This window comes from Notolepis coatsorum (assembly GCF_963971535.1).
Source record: "Notolepis coatsorum genome assembly, chromosome: 16".
Classification (NCBI taxonomy): domain Eukaryota; kingdom Metazoa; phylum Chordata; class Actinopteri; order Aulopiformes; family Paralepididae; genus Notolepis; species Notolepis coatsorum.
The window spans coordinates 102,114,104-102,141,643 of NC_140180.1; positions in this window are offsets into that span (position 1 = coordinate 102,114,104).

Genomic DNA, 27,540 nt, shown 5'->3' on the forward strand with positions numbered 1-27,540 from the left:
ATCCACCCCCAAGGGGGGATGGTCTTCCCGACTGACCGAGAACCACAAGGGGCACTTGTGAGATTGTCTGCTCGCAAACAGATCCACTGAAGCTTCCCCGAAGCGATCCCAGATCTGCCTGACTATGTCTTGGCGCAGTTCCCACTCGCCGGGACGAGGACCGCCCCGAGACATCATATCCGCGCCCACATTCTCCTTGCCAGGGATGTGGAGCGCCGTCAGACTGCACAGCCTGAGAGCTGCCCATAGCCAGAGTTCGACCGCCGCCCGGTGCAGGCGGGTGGATCGTGTTCCACGCTGCCTGTTGATATACGCCACTGCCGTCATACTGTCCGTTCTGACCAGAACGTGCTCGCCTACCACCAGGTGGGCAAACCGTCTGAGGACCAGGAGGACCGCCCTCAATTCCAACACATTGATGTGCAGGGTAGACCGGGCAGCATGGATCATCCAGCTGCCCCCCACTGCGTTGGTCCGACACGTCCCTCCCCAACCCGTGAGGGAAGCGTCGGTGAAGACCGTGACGTGTGAGCGCCTGCTGCCCATGGGGACCCCATTGGTGAGGATACCAGGCCTCCTCCAATGGGCGAGATCCCCCCATATCGACAAAGGAACCGTCAACCGTTTCCATTTGTCCCTCACCGAGTCTATTCTCATACTGGAGAACCGCCTCTGTATCCTCCTCATGAAGAGGAGGCCAAGAGGGACCACCGCGTGAGCAGATGCCATCATACCTAGCAGGCGCATCACTTGCAGCGCCGCAACCGTCTTTCCAGGACGGAAACCCCCGAGCATGTGGAGGATAGACACCCTCCATTGCTCCGAGAGGGTTAAAATCACTCCACCTGTTGACTGGGAAGAGGCGTACTCTTCTTCCAGTTCACAGCTAAACCCAGCTTGGTGAGGAATTCCACCACCAGCCTGGTATGAGACCTGGCGACCTCCTCCGACCGGCTGAGGAGCAGAATGTCGTCGAGATAGAATAGAATTCGTATTCCCTGACGACCTAGAGGCTCCAGCGCAGTCTCTACGCACTTGGTGAATGTGCGGGAAGCCAGAGAATAGCCGAACGGCAACCTCTGGTATTCGTACGCTACACCCTGAAATAGGAACCGTAGGAACTTCCTGTGAGGAGGGAAAATCGGGATGTGAAAATACACATCCTTTATGGAGGTGAACCAGTCTCCCACTCTGACAGCAAGTAGCAGGTGTTTGACGGTCTCGCCACAATCAGACGATTGAACGCGGACAGATCCAGTATAGGTCTGACCCCTCCCGTTTTTTTGGGCACCAGAAAATAACGGGAGTAGATGCCTGACATCGCGTCCTCTCTCGGGACCATGACTACGGCCTGCTTCGCCAACAGAGATTGGATCTCGTCGGCCAGAGCTGTCACTGCTGCTGACCCTCACAATAGGGTCTGCACCAAACCTGAGAACGGAGGGTGGGGTTGTGCGAACTGCAAAACAAGCCCCAGCCTCAACGTTCTCTCCATCCACCCCACCAAACGGCATTCTTGTCGCCATATGTGATAATAATCCCAGAGCGCACCCGCCGTCAACTGACGCTGGGCCGCAAGGAACAGCAGATAGGTGGCCCGGCCCCTCCCGCTGTGCGTAGCCTCTGAACCCGCCAAAGCGAACAGGGCGGTCGCACCCAAGGGGGGACCCCGACAGAAAGGGCCGGTTTGATACGGGAGAAGCTGCCATCAAACTGGTTGACACACGCTCCCCCCCTGAACACCCCTCTAGCGCATGCTGAGGAGTTGTTCCACAGCTAGACATGCAAGGCGTGAGGACCCCATGGGTTCCTACACACCGTAGCCCTGCAGTGATATTGCTACCACCCAAATCACGAGCGCCTCTTTTTTGCAGACCACTGCCGATCTCGCGGGAGTAGGAGGCATCAACGTGATACCCCGCCTGGCGAAGGCGAGGTCGGGGTAACCCGTGCTGAGCATTCATACGAAGAGGGCTTGAGTCCCCCTGCTGACCACTGTAAATAGTGGCAGCCGTAACACCAGGCTCACCAATCACACAACGTGTGGCGCGGGAGCCACGTGACAGCACAACATTTTCACGGACAGACCCAGGCTCAGCCATCAACTGGGTGTCAGCCCCTGACCCCATGAGAAGCGAAACGTGGGGCCGCATGCGCTTCAAAGAAGGTTTGCGGCCCGCAGCCAAAGGAAAACGATCAGAGCCCCTCTTCCGTTGGTGACGGGGAGAGGAGTGATCGGGGAGCGGGCTGTTCGCGGCAGAATGACGACGGCTTGTATCTTCCAAGCCGAGTACATCCAACATGGCCGATCCCTCGGCCGCCAAGGCTGTCGGCCTTGTGGACCCCTGTTGACTCTCCGACCAGGGTACCACAAAACATGGCCACCTGTCGAGGGCCTCGCCACAGTCGCTGACGAGGCCGTGCTCCAACCTCTGGCTGCATAGCATGAGGCGGTGTGGGACCTAGATCAACAACCGCCTGCGTCTCCGCAGAACGACCAAAGAGTCCCTCTGTGAAAAAAGGAGCCATGAGGAGAGAAAACCTTTCTTCTTCCCCAAGAGGAGATTGCTCCAACCAGAAATGCCTATCAACAAGCGTTGATAGCATCCTAATCCTCCCTGCAGTTATAGCTTGCGACTGAGTCAAGATCTCTATAACACCAAAAACATGCAAAATGTTTTCAGCGTCGGCTGGTCCTGTAGCCCCACTACCCGACGCTAATGTGGACAGAAAAACAGCTGAGCCACAACACTGGCCGCCGCTAAATTCCATCCTGCAGCAGTATATCTCTCATCAGTCCATACTGCCACCCGCCGGGCCGACTCGCTCTCAAGCGTCGGCCGGGTGGGACACCGTTCAACCCCGCCGGGGCACAGGATCGATGCTACCTGGCTACTTAGCCACGGCACACCCGCCCTGCACCCTGTTGTCAACCCATTCACCTGTAAAAAGGGTAAATAGGACTCAGCAAAACCCCCCACATTAGCTACCGACTGACCTTCATCAATAAACCGGTTAAGAGGAGGGAAAAGCGGCAACATGCCACGGCGGGGAACATTAGAACAGTGACCCAGCATTGTAGCATTAGCATTAGCATTAGCATCAGCGTTAGCATTAGTGTTAGCAGCACGCTCCAGGATCAAGCACTCAATATTACGCAATTTCTCTAAACTTTTCATGACAACTAGTTGCATAGGGTGCACGCATCCGCTATGATGGAAACGAAAATAGAGGAAGAGTGAGTGGTGACCACGCCTAGTACTATATAGTACGTCACTAGGGCGGGGCCTGGCAGGTGCTGGGTGCATTTGTTTTTATTCGTTGATGGAGTACACTAGGTACATGAGATGAGGTATATCTCGGTATGGCGTAAGAGCGGGACGCGATGCCAGTACGAGTATATAACTGATGTTCCTGCGCTGCGTTCTCTGCTAGGAACGATCTGGTAACCAGCTGATTAACAGATACAATGGGTCTCATTCTCCAACGGATTTACGACAAAAAGGGTTTTCTCTTAGGGCCATTTGAGTAATTGTGACAGCCCTAATTATAATATATTGTCTATATTCATGTTTTGCCCGAAAATGTCTCAAATGGACAAAGCCCTTTTTGTCGTAAGTCCGTTGGAGAACGACACCCAATATGTCCACTCAGTTCTACTTTACAATGTAGTATTAATTATATACATGATGGAATACCTTTACCATGACTGCCCCGGTAGTATTGATTACATACAGGGTGGAGGACTGTTACCATGGCTACCACTGTAGTACTAATCATATACAGGATGGAGGAATATCGCCATGGCTACCACTGTAGTACTAATCATATACAGGATGGAGGAATATCGCCATGGCTACCACTGTCGTACTAATCATATACAGGATGGAGGAATATCGCCATGGCTACCACTGTAGTACTAATCATATACAGGATGGTGTACTGTTACTGTTGTAGTACTAATTATACAGTATACAGGATGGATGACTGCTACCATGGTTACCACTGTAGTATTATTTATACAGGATGGAGGACTGCTACCGTGCCTACCACTGTAGTATTGATACAGGATAGATGCAGGATGGATAACTTATACCATTGTTAACACTGTACAAACTCCTCTCTCTCTCTCTCACACACACTCAATCAGAGCTGCCAACCGAGCTGTCACTTGGCAGTGCGCTGTGGAGTTCCACTCCCTGTGGTCTCTCCTTAGGGGGAAGAGCTGCTTACTTACTGGCTTTTCTTTCAAAGGTCACTACAGCCGATATGTGGACAGAAAAACAGCTGAGCCACAACACTGGCCGCCGCTAAATTCCATCCTGCAGCAGTATATCTCTCATCAGTCCATACTGCCACCCGCCGGGCCGACTCGCTCTCAAGCGTCGGCCGGGTGGGACACCGTTCAACCCCGCCGGGGCACAGGATCGATGCTACCTGGCTACTTAGCCACGGCACACCCGCCCTGCACCCTGTTGTCAACCCATTCACCCGTAAAAAGGGTAAATAGGACTCAGCAAAACCCCCCACATTAGCTACCGACTGACCTTCATCAATAAACCGGTTAAGAGGAGGGAAAAGCGGCAACATCCCACGGCGGGGAACATTAGAACAGTGACCCAGCATTGTAGCATTAGCATCAGCGTTAGCATTAGTGTTAGCAGCACGCTCCAGGATCCCTTGGAAACCGTCCACTTCAGGGGAACGTTTACCAAAAACATCCCGCCCCTGGCGCCGACACACAACTCGGTTGTGTAACAAAACAACCAGCACTACTAACACTAGCATCAATGCCTGATGACACAGGGCCTACCTGTGTACGAGCCGGCTCGATAGCCAAACCTCGCATGCTGTCCCTCGATCTGCTGCCACAAGACGAGGAAACATCAGAATAGACCCGACGTGTCGTTGGAACATGCCGCGAAGATTCCAGGGGTAAGCAAATCTCTGGTAAGCACTCAATATTACGCAATTTCTCTAAACTTTTCATGACAACTAGTTGCATAGGGTGCACACATCCGCTATGATGGAAGCGAAAATAGAGGAAGAGTGAGTGGTGACCACGCCTAGTACTATATAGTACGTCACTAGGGCGGGGCCTGGCAGGTGCTGGGTGTATTTGTTTTTATTCGTTGATGGAGTACACTAGGTACATGAGATGAGGTATATCTCGGTATGGCGTAAGAGCGGGACGCGATGCCAGTACGAGTATATAACTGATGTTCCTGCGCTGCGTTCTCTGCTAGGAACGATCTGGTAACCAGCTGATTAACAGATACAATGGGTCTCATTCTCCAACGGACTTACGACAAAAAGGGTTTTCTCTTAGGGCCATTTGAGTAATTGTGACAGCCCTAATTATAATATATTGTCTATATTCATGTCTTGCCCGAAAATGTCTCAAATGGACAAAGCCCTTTTTGTCGTAAGTCCGTTGGAGAACGACACCCAATATGTCCACTCAGTTCTACTTTACAATGTAGTATTAATTATATACATGATACCTTTACCATGACTATTGATTACATACAGGGTGGAGAACTGTTACCGTGCCTACCACTGTAGTATTGATACAGGATAGATGCAGGATGGATGACTTATACCATTGTTAACACTGTACAAACTCCTCTCTCTCTCTCTCTCTCTCTCTCTCTCTCTCACACACACTCAATCAGAGCTGCCAACCGAGCTGTCACTTGGCAGTGCGCTGTGGAGTTCCACTCCCTGTGGTCTCTCCTTAGGGGGAAGAGCTGCTTACTTACTGGCTTTTCTTTCAAAGGTCACTACAGCCGATAGACACACACACACAAACACATAGAAACAAACACACACACACACGCACGCACGCACGCACGCACGCACGCACGCACGCACGCACGCACGCACACACACACACACACACACACACACACACACACACACACACACACACACACACACACACACACACACACACACACAGGGGTTTGGTACGTCACAGATTACATGGAATGGAATCACAATAATACCTATTATAAAAATATAAAACAATAGTAAAAAGAAAATAGGATATAATGTTAACAGTCATTTTCTTTTACCCAGGGTAGATCAACAACCACAGTCTGACACTGTTGACCACTAGGAGCTGCCCAGTACAACCACAGTCTGACACTGTTGACCACTAGGAGCTGCCCGGTACAACCACAGTCTGACACTGTTGACCACTAGGAGCTGCCCCGTACAACCACAGTCTGACCCTGTTGACCACTAGGATCTGCCCGGTACAACCACAGTCTGACACTGTTGACCACTAGGAGCTGCCCAGTACAACCACAGTCTGACCCTGTTGACCACTAGGATCTGCCCGGTACAACCACAGTCTGACACTGTTGACCACTAGGAGCTGACCAGTAAGACCACAGTCTGACACTGTTGACCACTAGGAGCTGCCCAGTAAGACCACAGTCTGACACTGTTGACCACTAGGAGCTGACCAGTAACACCACATTATGCCACTGTTGACCACTAGGAGCTGCCCAGTACAACCACAGTCTGACACTGTTGACCACTAGGAGCTGCCCCGTACAACCACAGTCTGACCCTGTTGACCACTAGGATCTGCCCGGTACAACCACAGTCTGACACTGTTGACCACTAGGAGCTGACCAGTAACACCACAGTATGCCACTGTTGACCACTAGGAGCTGCCCAGTACAACCACAGTCTGACACTGTTGACCACTAGGAGCTGCCCAGTACGACCACAGTCTGACACTGTTGACCACTAGGAGCTGCCCAGTACAACCACAGTATGCCACTGTTGACCAGTAGGAGCTGCCCAGTAAAACCACAGTCTGACACTGTTGACCACTAGGAGCTTCCCAGTACAACCAGTCTGACACTGTTGACCACTAGGAGCTTCCCAGTACAACCAGTCTGACACTGTTGACCACTAGGAGCTGCCCAGTACAACCAGTCTGACACTGTTGACCACTAGGAGCTGCCCAGTACAACCACAGTCTGACACTGTTGACCACTAGGAGCCGCTCAGTACAACCAGTCTGACACTGTTGACCACTAGGAGCTGCCCAGTACAACCACAGTCTGACACTGTTGGCCACTAGGAGCTGCCCAGTACAACCAGTCTGACACTGTTGACCACTAGGAGCTGCCCAGTACAACCAGTCTGACACTGTTGGCCACTAGGAGCTGCCCAGTACAACCACAGTCTGACACTGTTGGCCACTAGGAGCTGCCCAGTACAACCACAGTCTGACACTGTTGGCCACTAGGAGCTCCACTGGAGCAGTTGTGCGTTAAGTGCCTTGCTCAAGAGCATGGTGGGGAAATTATTTTGTTATTTACATTTTCTTGATTGAAAAAACACATGTACATTTAGAGTATTGTGAGACTAAGACACAGTTATCTGATGATAATAATATTCATTCTACAGTCGGTAAATACGAATTATATTATAATTAATTTGATTTTGAATTAGAATGTCTTTTATTTGCCAAGTGCACTTTTGCGTATAGTACCAGGAACGTGTCTCTGCATTTAACTTGCATTTAACATCAGGACATGGAATTAATTGCCTGTTTAGTGATATGCTCTTTTCAGCCTTTTTCATCATCTTTCATGACATAAGTATTCTAGGGTATACAATACATACAAAAATAGTCACTATATCCTGGCTCCAAATATATACATACACTGATGCTGACATGGTCCTTACAAGTACAAAAAAAAACACACACACACACCGTCACCTTACACCGCCTACAAACGGTACAAACCGCTGCGGCACGACTCCTGACTGGCACACGGAAGAGAGAACACAAAACACCTGTCCTATCCGCCCTTCACTGGCTTCTGGTCCAGTGCAGGATTGATTTCAAACTGTTATTGATCGTCTTTAAAGCCCTAAATGGCCTTGCCCCTCCCTACCTCACAGATCTCCTGCATCTCCTCCACACCCCGTCCAGAGCTCTGAGGTCCTCTAACCAGATGCTCCTGGACCAGAGGCGATCAAGCCTTTGCTGTGGCTGCCCCGCGCCTCTGGAACAGTCTACCTGCTAACATCAGGTCTGCCCAGTGAAGGATGTCAAGGTTTTTTCAATGTATATAATGTATATATTGGGGGAGATGACAGCATCTAAAGGTGCCAGGTCAGAGAGGTATATGTGGTGGTGGAGGCGGTCAGAGAGAGTCAGTGTGTTTAGCAGCCGTCAGTGTGGTAGCAGCGAGCAGGGTGTGTGCATGCCGAGGTTGTTTCAGCACATAACAGCTGATAAGGACTGCGAGCAGACAGAATGGAGAGAGAGAGCGTTTGACACCACTAGAAACAGACGTTTTATGTGTGTGAAGGGTGAACAGCAGTTGCCATGACAGCGCGTCACATGGCACCAAGAATAGGGGCGGGGCCTGTCATTGATATGCCGAGATGATAATGATGATGATGATAAATATTATAAATGTGAGTTTCCTTCCGGGGTGTAAGTTAGATCTAGACACGAAGCTGAGGCGAGCGGACGTGGATCAGAGACTTTCATCCCTCTCTCACCCTCGCCGGTGGGGGAGAGGAGATGACACATCATCATTAGCTTCGGCTAACGGGAGAAGGGTTTTTGGCTAACGACGAGGCCTCAGCCACCATTGGACTAAACAGCAGAAGAGACGATAGAATAATGAATTTAGTGTTCCATCAAATACTTTTCAAGGACAATACGAAATGGGTAACATCTGAGGCTTTTGTTTATGTAATAAACAACGATTCCAAGAAAGGTACTACGCTGTCCAGTGTCGAATTCTTAGGTTTACGGATGGCATTAAAGGGGAATGACAAAGATTGTACAGCCAGTATGAGAAGACGTCGGAGAAAATAAACACAACGCAGAACTACTACAAGCCAACAGATGAAGAGGTGATACTGGCTGATTGATCCAAATCTAACACTAGTCACTCTGGAACGGTCTATCTGCTGACATCAGGTCTGCCCAGTCACTTGCCACTTTTAAATCGCTGCTTAAAACCCATCTATTCAGCCTGGCTTCTAAATCCCTTGTGCAGAGCATCCGCTTAGTTTTAATGTGATTTTAATACATATATGTTTTAAATGTTTGATATGGTTTGAGTACAGTGTCTTGCATTTTGTGTAAATTGTTCAGCACTTTGTCAAGTGCTGTTGTTTAAAAATGTGCTATATAAATTAAATGTACGTGACTTTCACTTGACACGCACGCACGCACACACACACACACACACACACACACACACACAGCAGTTGGTCAGTCAGTCAGGCAGGGACCTTAATTTTTCCACAGGCAGTCTTCACCCCCCCCCCCCCCCCCCCCATGTCCAATAAGCATGTAACCGAGGGCATCATTACCTGTCCACACGATGATACGTTCTCCAGGGAGACTTGGTCCAAAGGTCAAGGGGTCGCCTGAGTCTCGCCACAGTTGCTCGCCACCAAAATGTCACGCTGTCAAAGCAATAGAGGATAAAGTCACAGAGTTGTACCTTCTCTAAGTCCAAGTATAGGTTACCTAATAAAGCACTTTATCGTGCAACACGGCGCTGCTCCCAAGTAGCCCACCCCCCTTTTTTTGTTACTGTTTTGTCCAAATGGACTACACCCTGCTTCCTTTTTATTTTGTATTTGTTTATTTTCCTGTTGTTACTATATATATATATTCATATTTTTACCCTTTTTTTATATTTTTCTTCTCTTTGTAAAGTGTCCTTGAGGCTGAGCAAGGTGCTTCTCTCTCTAAATTCAATTTATTATTATTATTATTATTATTATTATTATTATTATTATTATTATTATTATTATTATTATTATTATTATTATTATTATTATTATTATTATTATTATTATTATTATTATTATTGTTATTATTATTATTATTATTATTATTATTATTATTATTATTATTATTATTATTATTATTATTATTATTATTATTATTATTATTATTATTATTATTATTATTACCAAATAATTGTCTTGTTTCCAACATATTGGTTCTCCCTGCCTTTCTGTCATCTAAGCCCATGTATAACTTTTTCATTAGTATTACTAAAATAAGCTAAATGCAGTATTGATATGCATTTTATCAATTTATATGTAATATAAGTTCACCGATAGTAAAAAAGAGTCTTTCCATGCACAAGGCAAATGGTTCATGGACTTTACACTCTATAAAAACATGGGTGAGCAGTGGTGCTGATGTACAGATCCCATTTGACCATAACGACAGACACATAATGTTATATTATAGCAAAAGTTGTCACTGAAAACCACAATGGCCACATCTCTAGCTGTCTGAGGCTCTGGTCTTGGCAGCTGTCATAGACAGGGGCGGACCTAGCACATTTGGCGCCCTAGGCGAGATTCACCACTGCGCCGCCCCAATTTTTTTTTTTATTTTTTTTTTTTTTATTTTTTTTTATGGCTTTTGCCTCTTCATAGTTCTCTAACGTTAGTCTTTCTTTCCTCAACGCTCAATTCTATAAACACTTGACCGATACCCATCAATGCACAGCGCTCTAGCATGTTCTGACTGTGAACACCTAAAGCTGTGGCTCAGACCGACCGACCGTTTTAGATTTTTGGCTCATTTTCCCTTATGTTAGAAATTTTTTTATGTAAAAATAATGGTTGCCGATATAGAGCGGGGCGCCAAAACTGCACAGAGAAAAAAAATTTAAAATATATATATTTTTTTTTTGGCGCCCCCCTCTGGGTGGCGCTCTAGGCGACCGCCTATATCGCCTGTAGGAAGGTCCGCCCCTGGTCATAGACACAGATAGGGAGCAAATCAAGACAGTTCTGTTACATGGTAAACTGTGCCTCAAAATCACAGACCAGGGTCATTTGGCAGGGTCTAAGAAATTAAGAGATTTTACAAGATTCAAATTAGCACATCTTCTCCCAACATTTTCAGATTTCAATGTATGACACACCATTTGAAAGCTTCTAGTCACATAATATGTATGCTTCTAGTCCTGACCTGGTGATAATAGCACACGTTATCGTACGTATAGCAAGACAAGCTTTTATTTTCTGATATTAATATTTTCAGATAGGCCATTAAGTTAGCAATACTTGTTAATTAGTTCATGGTAGCTCATTGCTATTAGCTAAGTGTCTAGGTCTAGTAGAATCACAAAGAGGGTCTATGACCATAGTATCCATGTGTTGGCTGGGCAGTGTAGAGGTCTACGCACTCTCCTACCGCCACAGAGACCCGGGTTCAATTCCCGGCAGCGGTACCTCTGAATCGGCCACTCGTGCCTCCAAACACAATTGGCAGTGTTCATGGGTGGGAAGCCGGGTGGGTTATGAGTCCTGGTCGTTGCAATAGCGACTCCTACTGGTCGGTTGGAGCACGTGTTCAGCAGGGAGGGGATCTGGGTTGAGATAGCATGGACCTCTGTGCGCGTTACGCTCTCCCAGTGAAACTCCTGGCTGTCATGTGAAAAGTAGTGGTTGGTACGACTCCACACCCTCCCCAGACCGACAGTAGGGCAGCTCAACGACCAGGAGGGAATTGGCATAACGACTAAATTGGGGGGATGGGTGAAAAAGGCAAAAGAGAAAGCATCCCGACGGGTTATCAGTCTTTGTCAGACCGCAAGGCATGGTGGGTAAGCAGGCCCGCTGTGGGAGCATGTAGTCTCTCCCATTTTTAAACAGCTGTGTGGGTATAGCTGCCATCTTAATAACCCTATTTCTTTCAAAGCTCATTCCTCATGTCATTTCCCCATAAACAGCATTAGGCATGCATTACAGAGCAGAGCACAGGCGATGTAATCAAGCGTGTGAAGATGTGGAATCACTTCTTTTTAATATAAGCTTCCCGTGCAAAGTAACAGGATGCGTTTTCACTGATGCAAACAAGCGGATTACTTCCAAAACAAATTGAGCATAGATCGATGTTTTGTGTAGGAGGAGGTCATTGTGAATCATCACGCTGTTTCGCTGAGGTGCCTGTTGCTTACATCCTTATGTTACAGGATGCTTAATGTGGAGTGGGGGGTCTAGTCGGTCATTTCTATTAAACCCATGTGAGAAACGTGTAAAGTGTAGGTTGTACAGGTTGTTAGGCCCGGCAAGAAAGACAGGCAGACATACATACAGACAGAGAGACTGAGAGACAGCAAGACAGGCAAACATACATACAGACAGAGAGACAGACTGATAGACAGCAAGACAGGCAAACATACAGACAGACAGAGAGACTGAGAGACAGCAAGACAGGCAAACATACAGACAGACAGAGAGACTGAGAGACAGCAAGACAGGCAAACATACAGACAGACAGAGAGACAGACTGATAGACAGCAGGACAGGCAAACATACAGACAGACAGAGAGACAGACTGATAGACAGCAAGACAGGCAAACATACAGACAGACAGAGAGACTGAGAGACAGCAAGACAGGCAAACATAGAGACAGACAAAGAGACAGCAGGACAGGCAAACATACAGACAGACAGAGAGACAGAAAGACAGCCAAACATACACACAGAAAGACATGCAGACAGATGGACTGAAATCCCATTCCTGCAGAAAAGCAGACAGTCACACAAATGCACAGGTAGGGAGATGGCAAGCATGATGGCAAGACCTTAGACAACAGTATACTGACTGTGGAAACAAACATGAGCAGGTTTGTAAGAAAAAAGTTCTTACAAAAATACTTATCTCTTCACACTTCGGCCTACAGCTGCAGCCTCCACAGTGTGCACCGACTTGCTAGCTGAACTAGTTCGATTCTCACCGGCTCCCGATGCGTGATCAACTATGATTGGTACGAGTGTGGCAACGCGCTCAACTGTGGTTGTATTACGTTGTCAGTTTACCGTCGTCTTTACAGACAGACAGGCGGAGGGCGGGAACTGGGACATATCTCCTGCTCCGAGTGGCCAAAGGCACAGCACATTAAGAAGGTCACCTGTCCACACATTTGCACTGTAATCATTCAAAAGATGACCCATCAGTCAAGCGGACAGAAACGTGTATATCTATATCGTGTATAGAAAACAAAGAGACAAAGAGGCGGCTGGGTGGCGTGGCGGACATTGCGCTCGTCACCAACGCAAGAGACACCGGGTTCGTCTCCGGCTGTCGGCGTTGCCTCCGGCTTGGGCCAGCCGTCATACTAATTCAATTGGCAGAATTAGTGGGTGGAAGTCGATGGGTAATGTGGACGTTGTGGACAGCGACTCCTACATGTCGGTTGGGGGACGCCTGTGCAGCAGAGACAGGAAATAGCGGGGGTAGTGTGAGCCTCCCACACGTTACACCTCGCCAATGAGAGTCTGCGCTGGCAGGTGGAAAGATGCGACAGGCTGCCTCCTCGTGTACCGGAGGGGACACGTGATTCAAGGCTTCTATCCTCCCTACAACCAGCCAGTGGGGGGCATATGCGAGCAACGTTCAAGACAGGGGAGGGAAGAATTGGTACAATGGAATTGGGATGGGAGAAAAATAGAAAAGAGAGGAGAAAAAGTGGATACAAAAAAAATAAAAAAGAGACAAGAAAGACAGACAGAGAGACAGGTCACCAGCCAGCCAGCCAGCCGGGCAGACAGACAGACAATTCCTGACAAAAACCAAGAGAGCAGAATGTCCCAGGACAGACTGATGGAAGGACAGGCACTTCCCCCAGACAGGCAGCCAGCCAAGTAATATGAGCTTTACACAAACCAGACAATAAAACACTAAGAAGGTCACCTCTCCTCAGAGTCATTTGTCTGACCTTTGGCACCATTATAATCTAATGAGTCCAAGATACATCGGCATCAGAATAATGTAATACTGCGCGTCGAAGCATAATCGAATACAGTAGTGTTTGTTTTCAGGATGAGGAGGAAGATGGATGACAGGTAGAAAGCCAGAACGATAGAAATACAGACAGACAAAGAGACGGACAGTCATGGTGTCATAAATTGACAGTGTAGACGGACAACGACAGACGGGTCCCAAGGAAGCCAGTCAGCCAGACACTTTTAAGGGTAGATCCCATCTGTGTTTCATGGGAGGTTGTGAGTTATTGGCCAAGCCGGAAAGCCACACGTCTGCATAGTTTTTACCTTAAAAGTTGTTTATGAACCTATTCCTAATACTAACCTGAACCACTTCCACTACCTACACATTTTGAATAAATGTAAAAATGTACGTCACGTACCTCGGTTTTGAAGTCAAGGTTCGGTACGGGTTTTCGGTACATTGGGGGAAAGTTTGGCTTTCCATGTTCCACTCAGGGGTGATGTGTGTGCAGTAACTAATTGTACTTGTAGGGCTGTCAACAAATATTCTATATTGAAATTAATAATCGACTTGTAAAAAAATATGTACCTGGTGTCCAGGTCCACTGGATGCCAAAGTGTGGAAATTGTAGGTGAAAACAAGTACAACATATTTTTTTTTAAGGTTCACTGTGTAGCTACCTTCACATTTATATTTTTCAAGATAAACCAACATTTTTCTTTTAATTTATTTATTACAATGGTAATTTTTTTTACAGGCATGGTAGGCTATATGGACTGCATTTATATATCGCTTTTATCCAAAGCGCTTTACAATTTGTTCCTCACATTTGACCCATTCACTCACACATTCACACACCGACGGCGGACACAACCGTGCAGCTCATCGGGAGCAATTACGGGTTAAGTGTCTTGCTCAAGGACACTTTGACACGCTCCCCGGCAGGAGCGGGAATCTTAGACAACAGACGACTGCTCAAAGGCATCACATCACACAAAACACATCACAAATAAAGGAATTACATGCTGTCTATATTGCTTGCAATTAAGGTTAACATACAGTATGTAATGTATTTTTACATAAATTGACATGGCTTTATTGTTTGAGAATCACAGTAATGTTGTGGCCCCATCAGACCCACGCACATTGGGGGAGGAACAAAAACACTAAACCACATAAGTAGAAGTAGAAGTCTTTATTTGTCATGCAGATTTAACACACACACATGCGATGGGCGACCCACAGGAACACACACACACATACATGCACTGAGTCACTGACGAAATGTTCACTGCACCTCCCATCCCGTCGTCCTTCCCCCCAAGGGCAGTCGGGAGCAGACAAGGACTGCAGCGTGCGCCGCGCCAGGGGACCAATCCAAGTGCTCCTGTCCGACTTCGTCAGGGACGCGTTCATCTGTTGTGCATGTTTTCCCATTGGGTTTATCTTATCGGGAGGGAAAACCCTTGCGAGCACGGGGGGAGAACATGCAAACTCCACATAGAAAGGGCCGGGAGATACCCCACCTGGGTAACTGGCAACACGGCAACCTGGTCCCCAAGCGGGAATCGAACCCAGGACCTTCTACGCCACCGTGCCGCCTCAGGGTTAAATCTTCACAATTACCCTTCACTAAGAACATAAAAAAGGTCACATCTCTATAGACTCACAATTAGACCATAATAACTGAGTACTAATTTAACCAGCGCTGTTGCTATCTCCCATGATGACTGTGTGCTCTGTGCGCTAATGCGCCCTAACCCCTCTCGCTCGCACGATAACAGTATTCTCTGTGTACTGTGAACCAGGGTGATTCATCACACTGCTAGTTAATCACAGTTATGTGTTTGAGCCAGAGGCACTGATGACCTTATGATTGTGTAATTAGTATTTGTATTATCTGACGGGCTACGCACCGCACACACATGTGTTTGTGTGAACCTGTGTGTGGTATGAATGCACTATAAACATTATGACTTTGTAATTACCTACTTGTATTATTATCTGGTGAGCTGTGTGTGTGTGTGGTGTGTGTGTGTGTGTGTGTGTGAGCATGCGTGCGTGTGTGTGCACGGATGTGTGCTAGCATGGACCTGTGTGTGGTTGCATGCACTATAAATATTCTGACTTTATTATTATTATTATTATTATTATTATTATTATTATTATTATTATTATTATTATTATTATTAATTATTATTATTATTATTATTATTATTATTATTATTATTATTATTATTATTATTATTATTATTATTATTATTATTATTATTATTATTATTATTATTATTATTATTATTATTATTATTATTATTATTATTATTATTATTATTATTATTATTATTATTATTATTATTATTATTATTATTATTATCTGGTGAGCTGTGTGTGTACATGTGCCATTTGCAATTCGTAGTTATATAGCGTGTGTGTGTGTGTGTGTGTGTGTGTGTGTGTGTTTACACATGCACATCTATTTACAGTATGAACTAAAAGCATTATTTGGTGGATGGCAGAGTTGTGCTGTGTGTATGTGTGTGTAACGTGTGCATGTATCTGTGTTTATATGTGTGCATGGTGTATGTGTGTGTATACGTGTGCATGGTGTATGTGTGTGTATACGTGTGCATGGTGTATGTGTGTGTATACGTGTGCATGTATGTGCGAGCACGTCATGTAGTGTTATTGTGATGTGACCCCCTGCTGTGTGTTGACACTAACTTCATTAGAGCGCGTCAGGAGTCGTCTATGAGATTACATAATGGAAGAGATACAGTAAGACATGGGGACATCATGTATATTTAAATACGTACACAAGAGACACGGACATGATATATATTTTAATACTTACACAAGGCATGGTGACATAATATATATTTTAATACTTTCACAAGGCATGGTGACATAATATATATGTGGATACTTACACAAGTCATAGGGACATACTATATATTTTAATACCTACACACAAGACACAAGGGACATAATATATATTTGAACACTTACACAAGACACAAGGGACATAATATATATTTGAATACTTATACAAGACACAAGGGACATCATATATATTTGAATACTTATGCAAGACACAAGGAGCATAATATATATTTGAATACTTACTGTTACAAAGGATCAGATTAAACCGAATATATATATTTATTGATTGATATATATTGCATGGTATTTGTATATCGTTTGATATCCCTTGTATATTCCTTGTACATATACACGGAATATCCCTTTAGCCTACTACAGACCATGGTGTTTCGTTCTCCTATTGGACAGCGGTCCACGGGCGCCAGAGCCATGCCTCCGGAGTCGGGTTCGGGGTCACCGTCGGGACATGTCTGTGCATGCCCGGCCTTGCCCAGGGATACGGGACAGAAGTGTCGTTGGCACTGGTTTGTTCACCGTGCATATAAATATGGCGCAGGTGAATACAGAAGCGCTTAGTCTAAGAGTTACCCAATAAGTTGAAGCCTCACCCACGATACTCCGTGCGGTGAAGTATGGCCTGTTTGGCCCCAGAATAGAGCATTGAGACCGCGTGCGAATTAATAACTGAATTGTCAGAGTTTGGCGCTATACCGTCGAGTGCGACATATTTCTATTAAGTCAGTAATAGTCTATTTGTGTATAGTGTATCGTGCGGCTAAAGTTCTACAGTGACCAGCATCACCAACGCTTCCTCGTACCAGCTAGAGTTCTTATCCAGGCTGGGCTGCTTTCATGGCGCTTTCACCCGAGGAGACCTAGACGAGAGCCGTGTGGACATGTGCACTGGATTAATCTACCCGACGACTGCGTAGCCCTTTGCGGCTGGATTATATTTGTTTTGGTCCTGTGATTTATGGAGCGGAGAATCGCCGACGCCTGCACGTGTTGGATTTACCCTGTGAGGAGCCAAGTCGAGTCCGCGCCTCAGAGAGCCTGAGGCCGGCTAGCTTTCTTCACTGTGGAGCTACAGTCTACGGAGAACAGCTGTATTCGTCTGTGGATCGAGAGGCTGTTGCACCGTCTCCTGTACTTGGAGTCTCCTTGGTCATCGTTGGCCAGACTCTCTGCTACCGACAGATCCTCTACCCCTGCTGGCTTACAACCGGGGGGACCCTTCCAGTATCTCCCGCTATATATTACTAGTGTACCATAGATATAATTCCCTGAGATTCAGGTTGTATAATTACCTCCTGCGTAACCAGAGAATGGACATTCATTGTTGATTTGCCTACGCACATTCCTTTGCCTTACAAGTGCATTCAAAGTATAATAGAGAAGTATTATGTACCTTTTGCTGCAATAAATACTTAAAGACAACTTTGTGTAGAACCGGTTCATTGTGGGAAGTGTTCATTATATTTATATATCATGTACTGTATGGCCAGTAATTAAAGTACATAAAGCGGTAGTGGTTTAATGATACCATACTTATCAATACAGTCAGGGAATTGTACCCCTCAGTTACAATTGGTCCTTCGAGCCGGAGGGTAACTAGTGTAATATTAATATAGTGGTATTAATATTGACATGGCCTATGATGAACACTCCACAAAACGGTTCTCCTAAAGTAGATCGCCCGCAGCGTAGACGGCAGACACCTCAGTACTTAGAGGATTACGTTGCCAATATACTACCTAGCTTTCTACAGACGGTAAACGCGGAAAAAGTAGATAGTAAAATTATGTCCGACCCTATCGACCAGGCTACCCCGCCAATAGAGGCCCTAGTGGGTTCTAACGTAACTGACCAAGCTCACGGTAGGGACCAGGAGGGACCCGACATGACTTTACCCCCCGCCAAGACCGAAGAAGTAGTCCCCGGAGAGCTCCAGGATAAAGACAGCTCTCCAGGGATGGAACTCTACCCGCTACAAGAAGAGGAGAGCACCCCGGAGATGGATCTCCAGGACTCGCCACAGGAGAACAGATCTCCAACGAGTACTGCCAGGAGCGGATCACCTCAACCAGCGTCTTCCCCCAGCGAGGCGGACAAGATGCTGGCACAGGCATTCCTCGCCAGCCTAGCAGCCTCAACAGAGCGCGATCGACTCCAAGCACAGACGTTTAGTGAGCGCGAACATTCTTCCATGGAAAGAGAACGCCTTCAGGCGCAGCAACGGAGCGAAGAAGATCGTATACGTCTAGAGATTAGACGCCTTCAGACGGAAGAGAATATGGTAAGGGACCGGGCCGAAGCCCAGCGCGCCGAAGCCCAGCGCGCCGCTGCCGGTGCCCAAAGAGAAGCAGAGCGCGACCTCGCTCTCACCAAGCGCGAAGCCGAGCGCGACCGATTACAAGCGCAGATAATGGAGCAGCTGATCACCAGGGCAACACCCCCTCCCTCCGCACGGGGTTCCAGGGCCTCGTCAAGACAAGGGTCAAGGGCACCCTCCCCTACCCGATCAAGCGACCCTGAGCCCGACCACCAGAGAGAGCCTATACCCCCCTCCGAACCCCTTCCCCGACCGGTCCAAGTGAGACCCAGCTACAGGGAAGAAACGGTCTACACCGCGGAGAGGCTAAATAGACGACTACAGGATCTAGAGGACCTGCCAGAGGAAGAAGAAGAGGGAGAGGAGGAGAGTCAAGCCCGACAGCAGCACAGTACTCCACAGGACCAGGAGGTCCAGTACAGCCCAGGCTCTACCCCCGCGGCTCTGCGCTACAGACCCCCGACTCAATTCACGGGTGAGCTTGACGCACGACCAGCCCCGAGGAATAGCACCTGGATACGCGGGCCATGGTACCCAGCAGGTACCAGCCCACCAAGAGGCGTAAGAGGAGACTCGCCTAGGAGGCCTCTCTTCCAACGCTCACCGATGTGCCAGCCATCCATGGCATCATACATTGGCACACCGACGTTTCCGGACTTCACCCACGAGAACAGAGCACAGTACACGGAGCTACGAATGTGCTTAGAGACAATGATGTCCGATGTAGCTGATGAACCGTACAAGTATGCTATCCTACTGAAGCACCTCAAGGTGCCCAGAGCGCACAATATAGCGCTGGCCTATGCCACCTCTACTACCCCATACACAGCGGCTCTAGCAGCACTCGACCAAAGATATGGACGCATATGGGACTACGTAATACAAGAGATAAGGCATATTGACCGCCTACCCCCAGCCACAGACAATCGCTCACTAGATGACCTGTCTATCAAGGTACAATCCCTGGTAGGGATGCTGGGGGCGCAAAGAGAAAAGGGTATGCACGAACTGTACGCAAACTCTAATGTCGAGAGGATTTTAGAGAAGCTTCCGCCCGCCCGACAAGAGCGCTTCAGGCGGCAAAAGGACCACCGTGATCCTAACGGTCCCGAGCCATCCCTCCTAGACCTAGCCGACTTCCTGGCGAGAGAAGTCAACAGCCTACGGTTGGATACGTTCATGCGGAGCACCCCAAGCTCCAGAGAGGGACCTAGGAGAGCAAACGATGGCCGAAGATTGGTGACCGTCATGCACCAATCAGAATCAGTACCGAGCAGCAAGAACCACAGTACCCCCTCGATGAAAGAGAAGTGGAAGATGGTGTGCCCGTACTGCGAAAAGGAACACTGGTTGTCACAATGTGACACGTTCAAGAAGATGACCGCCGACGAGGTGAGTCAATGGATAAAGTCCAACCGACGCTGTTACCGATGTGCGCGCAGTCACATGGCAGCCGATTGCCGCTTAAAGAAGAGGTGTAATCGGTGTGACGGAGCCCACCTAGATGTCTTACACGACAGTAACAGAAGAAAGCCTGCACCCTCAAGCAGCACAAAGGCAAGTGTTATGTACATTGACCCCGCCAGCAGCGGGGGCGCCCGGGTGCTCTTAAAGGTGGTCCGCGTAACACTGAGTTACCAAGATAAGGTCATGGACACTTACGCCGTCCTTGACGACGGGTCAGAGAAGACCCTTCTCCTCGCGTCCGCTGCGGCCCAGCTGGGGCTGCGGGGGAGCGAAAACCAGATGACGATTCGGACAATAAGAAGAGATCTAAAGACGATAAAGGGCGAGAATGTCTCCTTCACTATCGCAGCAAGCGGGCAGCCAGAGAGACGGTATAGGATTACTAATGCTTTCACCAGCCAAGAAATAGGCCTGTCGCAGTACACCTACCCCATCGCCAAGCTGATGGATAAATATGTGCACCTGCGTCAACTACCTATACCGCTCATAGACGGTGCGACCCCGACCCTGCTGATAGGCTCCGACCATGCAGACCTCATCGTCCCGATTGACCGGGTCCACACAGGGCCCAGAGGCTGTCCTGCAGCAGTCAAGACCCGCCTAGGATGGACATTACAAGGCCCCCTCGCTAAGTCTCTTAACCGAACAGCAGCCACTAACTGCCTCCACTCCAGAGTGACAGAAGAAGACACCACCTTCCTACAGCATGTCGAGAGGCTATGGACACTAGAGACAATGCCCTTTAAGAACGAAAAGAAAGACATTCGTTCCAAGGAAGACATTTACGCTATAGCCCTCCTAGAGCAGGGGACAAAGAGAGTCAAAGTCAACGGAGTGATGAGATACGCAACTCCACTCCTGAGGCGAGAGGGTATGCCTACCTTCCACGCCCCAAAAGAAGCGACGGAGCGGTATCTATTGAACACAGAGCGGCGCCTAGCCAGAGACCCCGCTCAAGAGACGGTGTACCGCGCTGAGATTAACAAGCTAATCACAGCGGGACACATAAAGAAAATTGACATTAAAGAGGCCGATCAGACGACCGAATCATGGTACGTGCCGCACCACAAAGTCCACCACAACGGCAAGGATCGTATTGTGTTCAACTGCAGCTACCAGATCGGATCACAAAATCTGAATAAAGAGCTCTTGCCCGGCCCAACACTCGGCCCCTCTCTACTAGGCGTGTTACTACGTTTCCGCCAAGACAAGGTGGCCATCAGCGGCGACATCAAAGGGATGTTCCTGCAGGTGAGACTAGTGGAGGAGGACAAGCCCCTGCTGCGGTTCCTATGGAGAGAGAGGATCGGGGATGAGCAACCAGCCATCTATCAAGGGGAAGTCCTCCCTTTCGGAACCACATGCAGCCCATGCTGTGCTACGTTTGCACTGCAAAAACACGTCGCAGAGGACCCAGCAGCTGATGAAGAGGTCCGACAAAGTGTAGGAAATAGTTTCTACGTGGACAACTGTCTGCAAAGCGTCTCGACGCCAGAAGAAGCCGAGGCCCTTCTACTCAAGCTCCGCGCCTCCCTGATCAAAGGCGGCTTTGATCTCAGGCAGTGGGCCAGCAGCGACCCGCAAGTATTGCGCAGCCTCTCCCCCGAGGACAAGGCAGCAAGCAGCGAGACCTGGATGGCGACCATCCCAGGAGAAGCCCAAGAAATGACATTAGGACTAGTCTGGCGCTTCAAAACAGACTCGCTCCATTATAAACACACACCCCTGACCAAGGAGCAGGGAAGGTCGACTGCACTACCGACCACCAGACGGAGTGTATACAGAACACTCGCCAGACAATATGACCCGTTGGGATGTATTCTACCTTACACCACCAGGGCAAAGATGATTGTAAGAGCGTTATGGGACAAGGACCAGGGCTGGGACGACCCCATACCCGAACACCTTGCATCCACATGGAGAGAGTGGGAGACGGAACTCAGCTCACTCCCAGGTGTCAACATACGCCGCAGCTACTTCCCACCCACAGTGAGGCCGGAGACGTGCCAGATGGACCTGCACGTCTTCAGCGACGCCTCCGAAGTAGCCTACGGTTCGGTGGCCTACTTGCGTGCCCGAGAGGAGGGAGGAGAAATACATACTGCTTTCATCCTGGCTCGCTCAAGAATAGCCCCACGAAAGCAACAATCTATCCCGCGTCTAGAGCTCTGCGCAGCCCTAGCAGGAGCGCAACTCGCCACGTTAATCCAACGTGAACTCACCATTCCGGTGCAAAGAACAATCTTGTGGTCAGACTCCACGACAGTACTCACATGGATCCGGTCTGATTTGTGCAGATACAAGGTCTTCGTGGGAGTCAGAGTCACAGAGATTCAAGATTTAACAGAAGTAGCAAGCTGGAGGTATGTGGACACAAAACACAACCCAGCTGACGTCATCACCCGGGGAATGTCCCTGGATGACCTCACCCGTCACAACCTATACAGTGACGGGCCAGAGTTCCTCAAGCTCCCGGAAGAAGAGTGGCCTACACCCACCCCACGGGAAGCGAGTAAAGAGGAGGCCGAAAACAAGAAATCTATGTTCTGTGGATTGAACACACTCGTCTCCACAGACCCCGACATAGACGATTGCCTCACCCTAGAGAGTGCGCAGCTAAAGACATTCCTGTGGCACCACCCAGAGGTTCAGCTCACTACTGACATTACAGCAGCTGACTAGGAAGAAGCAGAACTTCTTCTACTACAACGAGCCCAGAGAGACTCGTTCCCCGATGAGCTAGACTGTCTACAGGGAGCAAAGCCCGTCCCATCAGACAGCAGACTGCTCCACCTAGCCCCCGAGAGAGACGCCCATGGTCTCATCAGAGTGGGTGGTCGTCTGCGGAGAGCTCCAGACTTACCGGATGACGTCAAGTACCCGATAGTCTTAAACAGCCGACACAAGGTCACAGAGCTGATCATAAAGAAATACGACGCGGATGTGCATCACGGCAGAGAGAGTCTTCGCGGAGATCAGACGTCGTTATTGGATACTGCAAGGGAGAGAAGCAGTGCGGCGCTTCCAGCGAACCTGTCTAGACTGTCGTAAGTGGCGAGCGCAGCCCAGTATACCCCGGATGGCTGACCTACCTCCCTGTCGCCTCCGACTCGGCGACAAGCCTTTTCACTCCACCGGTATGGACTGTTTCGGCCCGCTGTATATAAAGAAAGGAAGAGGAACCGAGAAGCGGTGGGGTATTGTATTCAAATGCATGACCACCCGAGCGATGCATATAGAACTCCTTCCAACCATGAGCACAGACTCATTCCTTATGGCCTTCCGAAGATTCACATCGCGGAAAGGCAAACCGTCTATATTATTGTCTGATCACGGGACAAACTTCAAAGGCGGAGAAAGAGAGCTGAGAGAGAGCTTCCAAGCTATGGGCCCAGAACTTAAGACCCACCTCGCTCCATCCCAGATTGACTTCCAGTTTAATCCCCCGAACGCACCTCACTTCGGTGGAACTTGGGAACGAGAAGTACGTTCAATAAAGACAGCCCTGTACGCCGTGCTTGGGGCCCAGACCGTGGCGGAAGAAGTCCTAATGACAGTCCTCACGGAGATCGAGGGAGTATTGAACTCAAAGCCCCTCGGTTACGTCTCAAGTGATGTAGCAGATGTCGACCCAGTCACCCCCAACACACTCTTGATGGGGCGGCTGGACCCCGCGCTACCACAGACAATGTACAGGCCTGAAGAAGCGAACGGCCGAAGAATGTGGAGGTACAGTCAAGTATTGGCTGACAAGTTTTGGAACAGCTTCCTACTCCACTATCTACCGTCTCTACAGACCCGCCAGAAATGGGTGAAAGAGAGAGACAATTTGACAGAAGGAACAGTCGTCATGATTATCGACCAGTCACTACCCCGAGCTATGTGGCCGGCTGGCCGCGTAAGCAAAGTGATCACCGGTGCCGACGGAAAGGTCCGAGCAGCCGAAGTGCTCGTCCAAGGACGGATCTACACCCGACCCGTGGCGAGGCTAATAGAACTGCCAAGGCTCCCCGATACTATCGATGACGACCATGACCCCATGACTTTGTGAACTGACCGACCCCTCACAACAGACATTGAGTAGTGGACAGTGCGGTTAATCTGTCTCTGCTTAGCTAATTAGGTGGGACTAATTAGGGGGCGGCTGTTACAAAGGATCAGATTAAACCGAATATATATATTTATTGATTGATATATATTGCATGGTATTTGTATATCGTTTGATATCCCTTGTATATTCCTTGTACATATACACGGAATATCCCTTTAGCCTACTACAGACCATGGTGTTTCGTTCTCCTATTGGACAGCGGTCCACGGGCGCCAGAGCCATGCCTCCGGAGTCGGGTTCGGGGTCACCGTCGGGACATGTCTGTGCATGCCCGGCCTTGCCCAGGGATACGGGACAGAAGTGTCGTTGGCACTGGTTTGTTCAACGTGCATATAAATATGGCGCAGGTGAATACAGAAGCGCTTAGTCTAAGAGTTACCCAATAAGTTGAAGCCTCACCCACGATACTCCGTGCGGTGAAGTATGGCCTGTTTGGCCCCAGAATAGAGCATTGAGACCGCGTGCGAATTAATAACTGAATTGTCAGAGTTTGGCGCTATACCGTCGAGTGCGACATATTTCTATTAAGTCAGTAATAGTCTATTTGTGTATAGTGTATCGTGCGGCTAAAGTTCTACAGTGACCAGCATCACCAACGCTTCCTCGTACCAGCTAGAGTTCTTATCCAGGCTGGGCTGCTTTCATGGCGCTTTCACCCGAGGAGACCTAGACGAGAGCCGTGTGGACATGTGCACTGGATTAATCTACCCGACGACTGCGTAGCCCTTTGCGGCTGGATTATATTTGTTTTGGTCCTGTGATTTATGGAGCGGAGAATCGCCGACGCCTGCACGTGTTGGATTTACCCTGTGAGGAGCCAAGTCGAGTCCGCGCCTCAGAGAGCCTGAGGCCAGCTAGCTTTCTTCACTGTGGAGCTACAGTCTACGGAGAACAGCTGTATTCGTCTGTGGATCGAGAGGCTGTTGCACCGTCTCCTGTACTTGGAGTCTCCTTGGTCATCGTTGGCCAGACTCTCTGCTACCGACAGATCCTCTACCCCTGCTGGCTTACAACCGGGGGGACCCTTCCAGTATCTCCCGCTATATATTACTAGTGTACCATAGATATAATTCCCTGAGATTCAGGTTGTATAATTACCTCCTGCGTAACCAGAGAATGGACATTCATTGTTGATTTGCCTACGCACATTCCTTTGCCTTACAAGTGCATTCAAAGTATAATAGAGAAGTATTATGTACCTTTTGCTGCAATAAATACTTAAAGACAACTTTGTGTAGAACCGGTTCATTGTGGGAAGTGTTCATTATATTTATATATCATGTACTGTATGGCCAGTAATTAAAGTACATAAAGCGGTAGTGGTTTAATGATACCATACTTATCAATACAGTCAGGGAATTGTACCCCTCAGTTACACTTACACAAGATACAAGGGACATCATATATATTTGAATATTTACACAAGACATGGGGACATAACATATTTGAATATTTATACAAGACATGGGGACATAACATATTTGAAAACGTACACAAGACACAGGGACATCATATCTATATTTGAATACTTGCACATCCCACGGAAAAAATACTTATTAAAATAGTTACACTAGACAGTTGTGTAACATTGCAGGGTAAATCATGTTAAACCCAGATTCGGCTCAAACAAGGGACTAAACACGCTTTGCAATTATGCCACATCAATGTGGAACGCCCTACACACAGCTGTAAAGGAATGTGAATCACTACCCACTTTCAAAACGACTCTCAAAGAGCACCTACGAGAGACTGCAATTCGAAACTGGCCCCTGTAAATATCCTAACGCAACCCCCTCCAATGTACAATAAAAGTCCTATTAAACCCAATAATACACGAGACCCTCTTCTTGGGACCAAGTAAGGTTTTGTCGATAATCCAATGTACAGTTACCCCCCCCCCCCCGCCTACCCAACCCCCCCCCCCCCCCTCCAATGTACAGTTCCCCCCCCACCTCCAATGTACAGTACCTACCCAACCCAACCCCACCTACCAACCTCCTACCTACCAACCTCCCCCAATGTACAGTTTCTTCGTCAAATGTATATACAGTACTCTCTTTTTTAGACTCTTCTTGTATCACAAACAGTACTGTATTTGTAAATCTTGTATGTCATAAATGTATAGATGTAGCAGTACTGTGTCATGTATGTCATATATGTTATGATGAATTGAAAATGGGGGACCCTGATGTAAACAAGACAAAAGTCTTTCTCTGGTCTGCATCCCCTTAACAATTGTGTGTATTGAGCTGTACTATATTGTACCCATTCTGCAATCTGTCAATTTGTACACATGATCTTAAAAAGGTGCTGAACGAGATCAGTGGCAGTTCTTCATGTCTGGTCATTATTAGCATGGTGTTATTCACTGTCAAATATGCAAAGAAAAATCATAATTCATATTCTCCTTTGTTTCATCACAATTTAAGCAAGCCTAGTAATAGACACAATGTTTCTGACACTGGGAATACATTCACTGAGTTCCATAGATGTGTCCCTAGATACCAACAATATGCAAATAGACCTTGTAGGAGTGGAGCAATATTCCATTTACTTAAGGCTTAAGAGGGGGTTATATAGCACTCGAGGTGTAGGCAATGAAGTGCGGGTAAACGGCGGGAGTAACTATGACTCTGTGTGTGTGTGTGTGTGTGTGTGTGTGTATGTGTGTGTGTGTGTGTGTGTGTGTGTGTGTGTGTGTGTGTGTGTGGTGTGTGTGTGTGTGTGTGTGTGTGTGTGTGTGTGGTGTGTGTGTGGGTGGGTGGGTGGGTGGGTGGGTGTGGGTGGGTGGGTGTGGGGGGTGTGTGTGTGAGACGGCATGCCTGCATTACGGCCCACTATTGGGGGCAAAGGGTCAATCGAGACGGTCATCATGCATTTTTCACGTATTTCAGCACCATGGACAGAGAGTGGAGGTCTAATTATCATAGATAGATAGATAGATAGATAGATAGATAGATAGATAGATAGATAGAGATAGATATACTA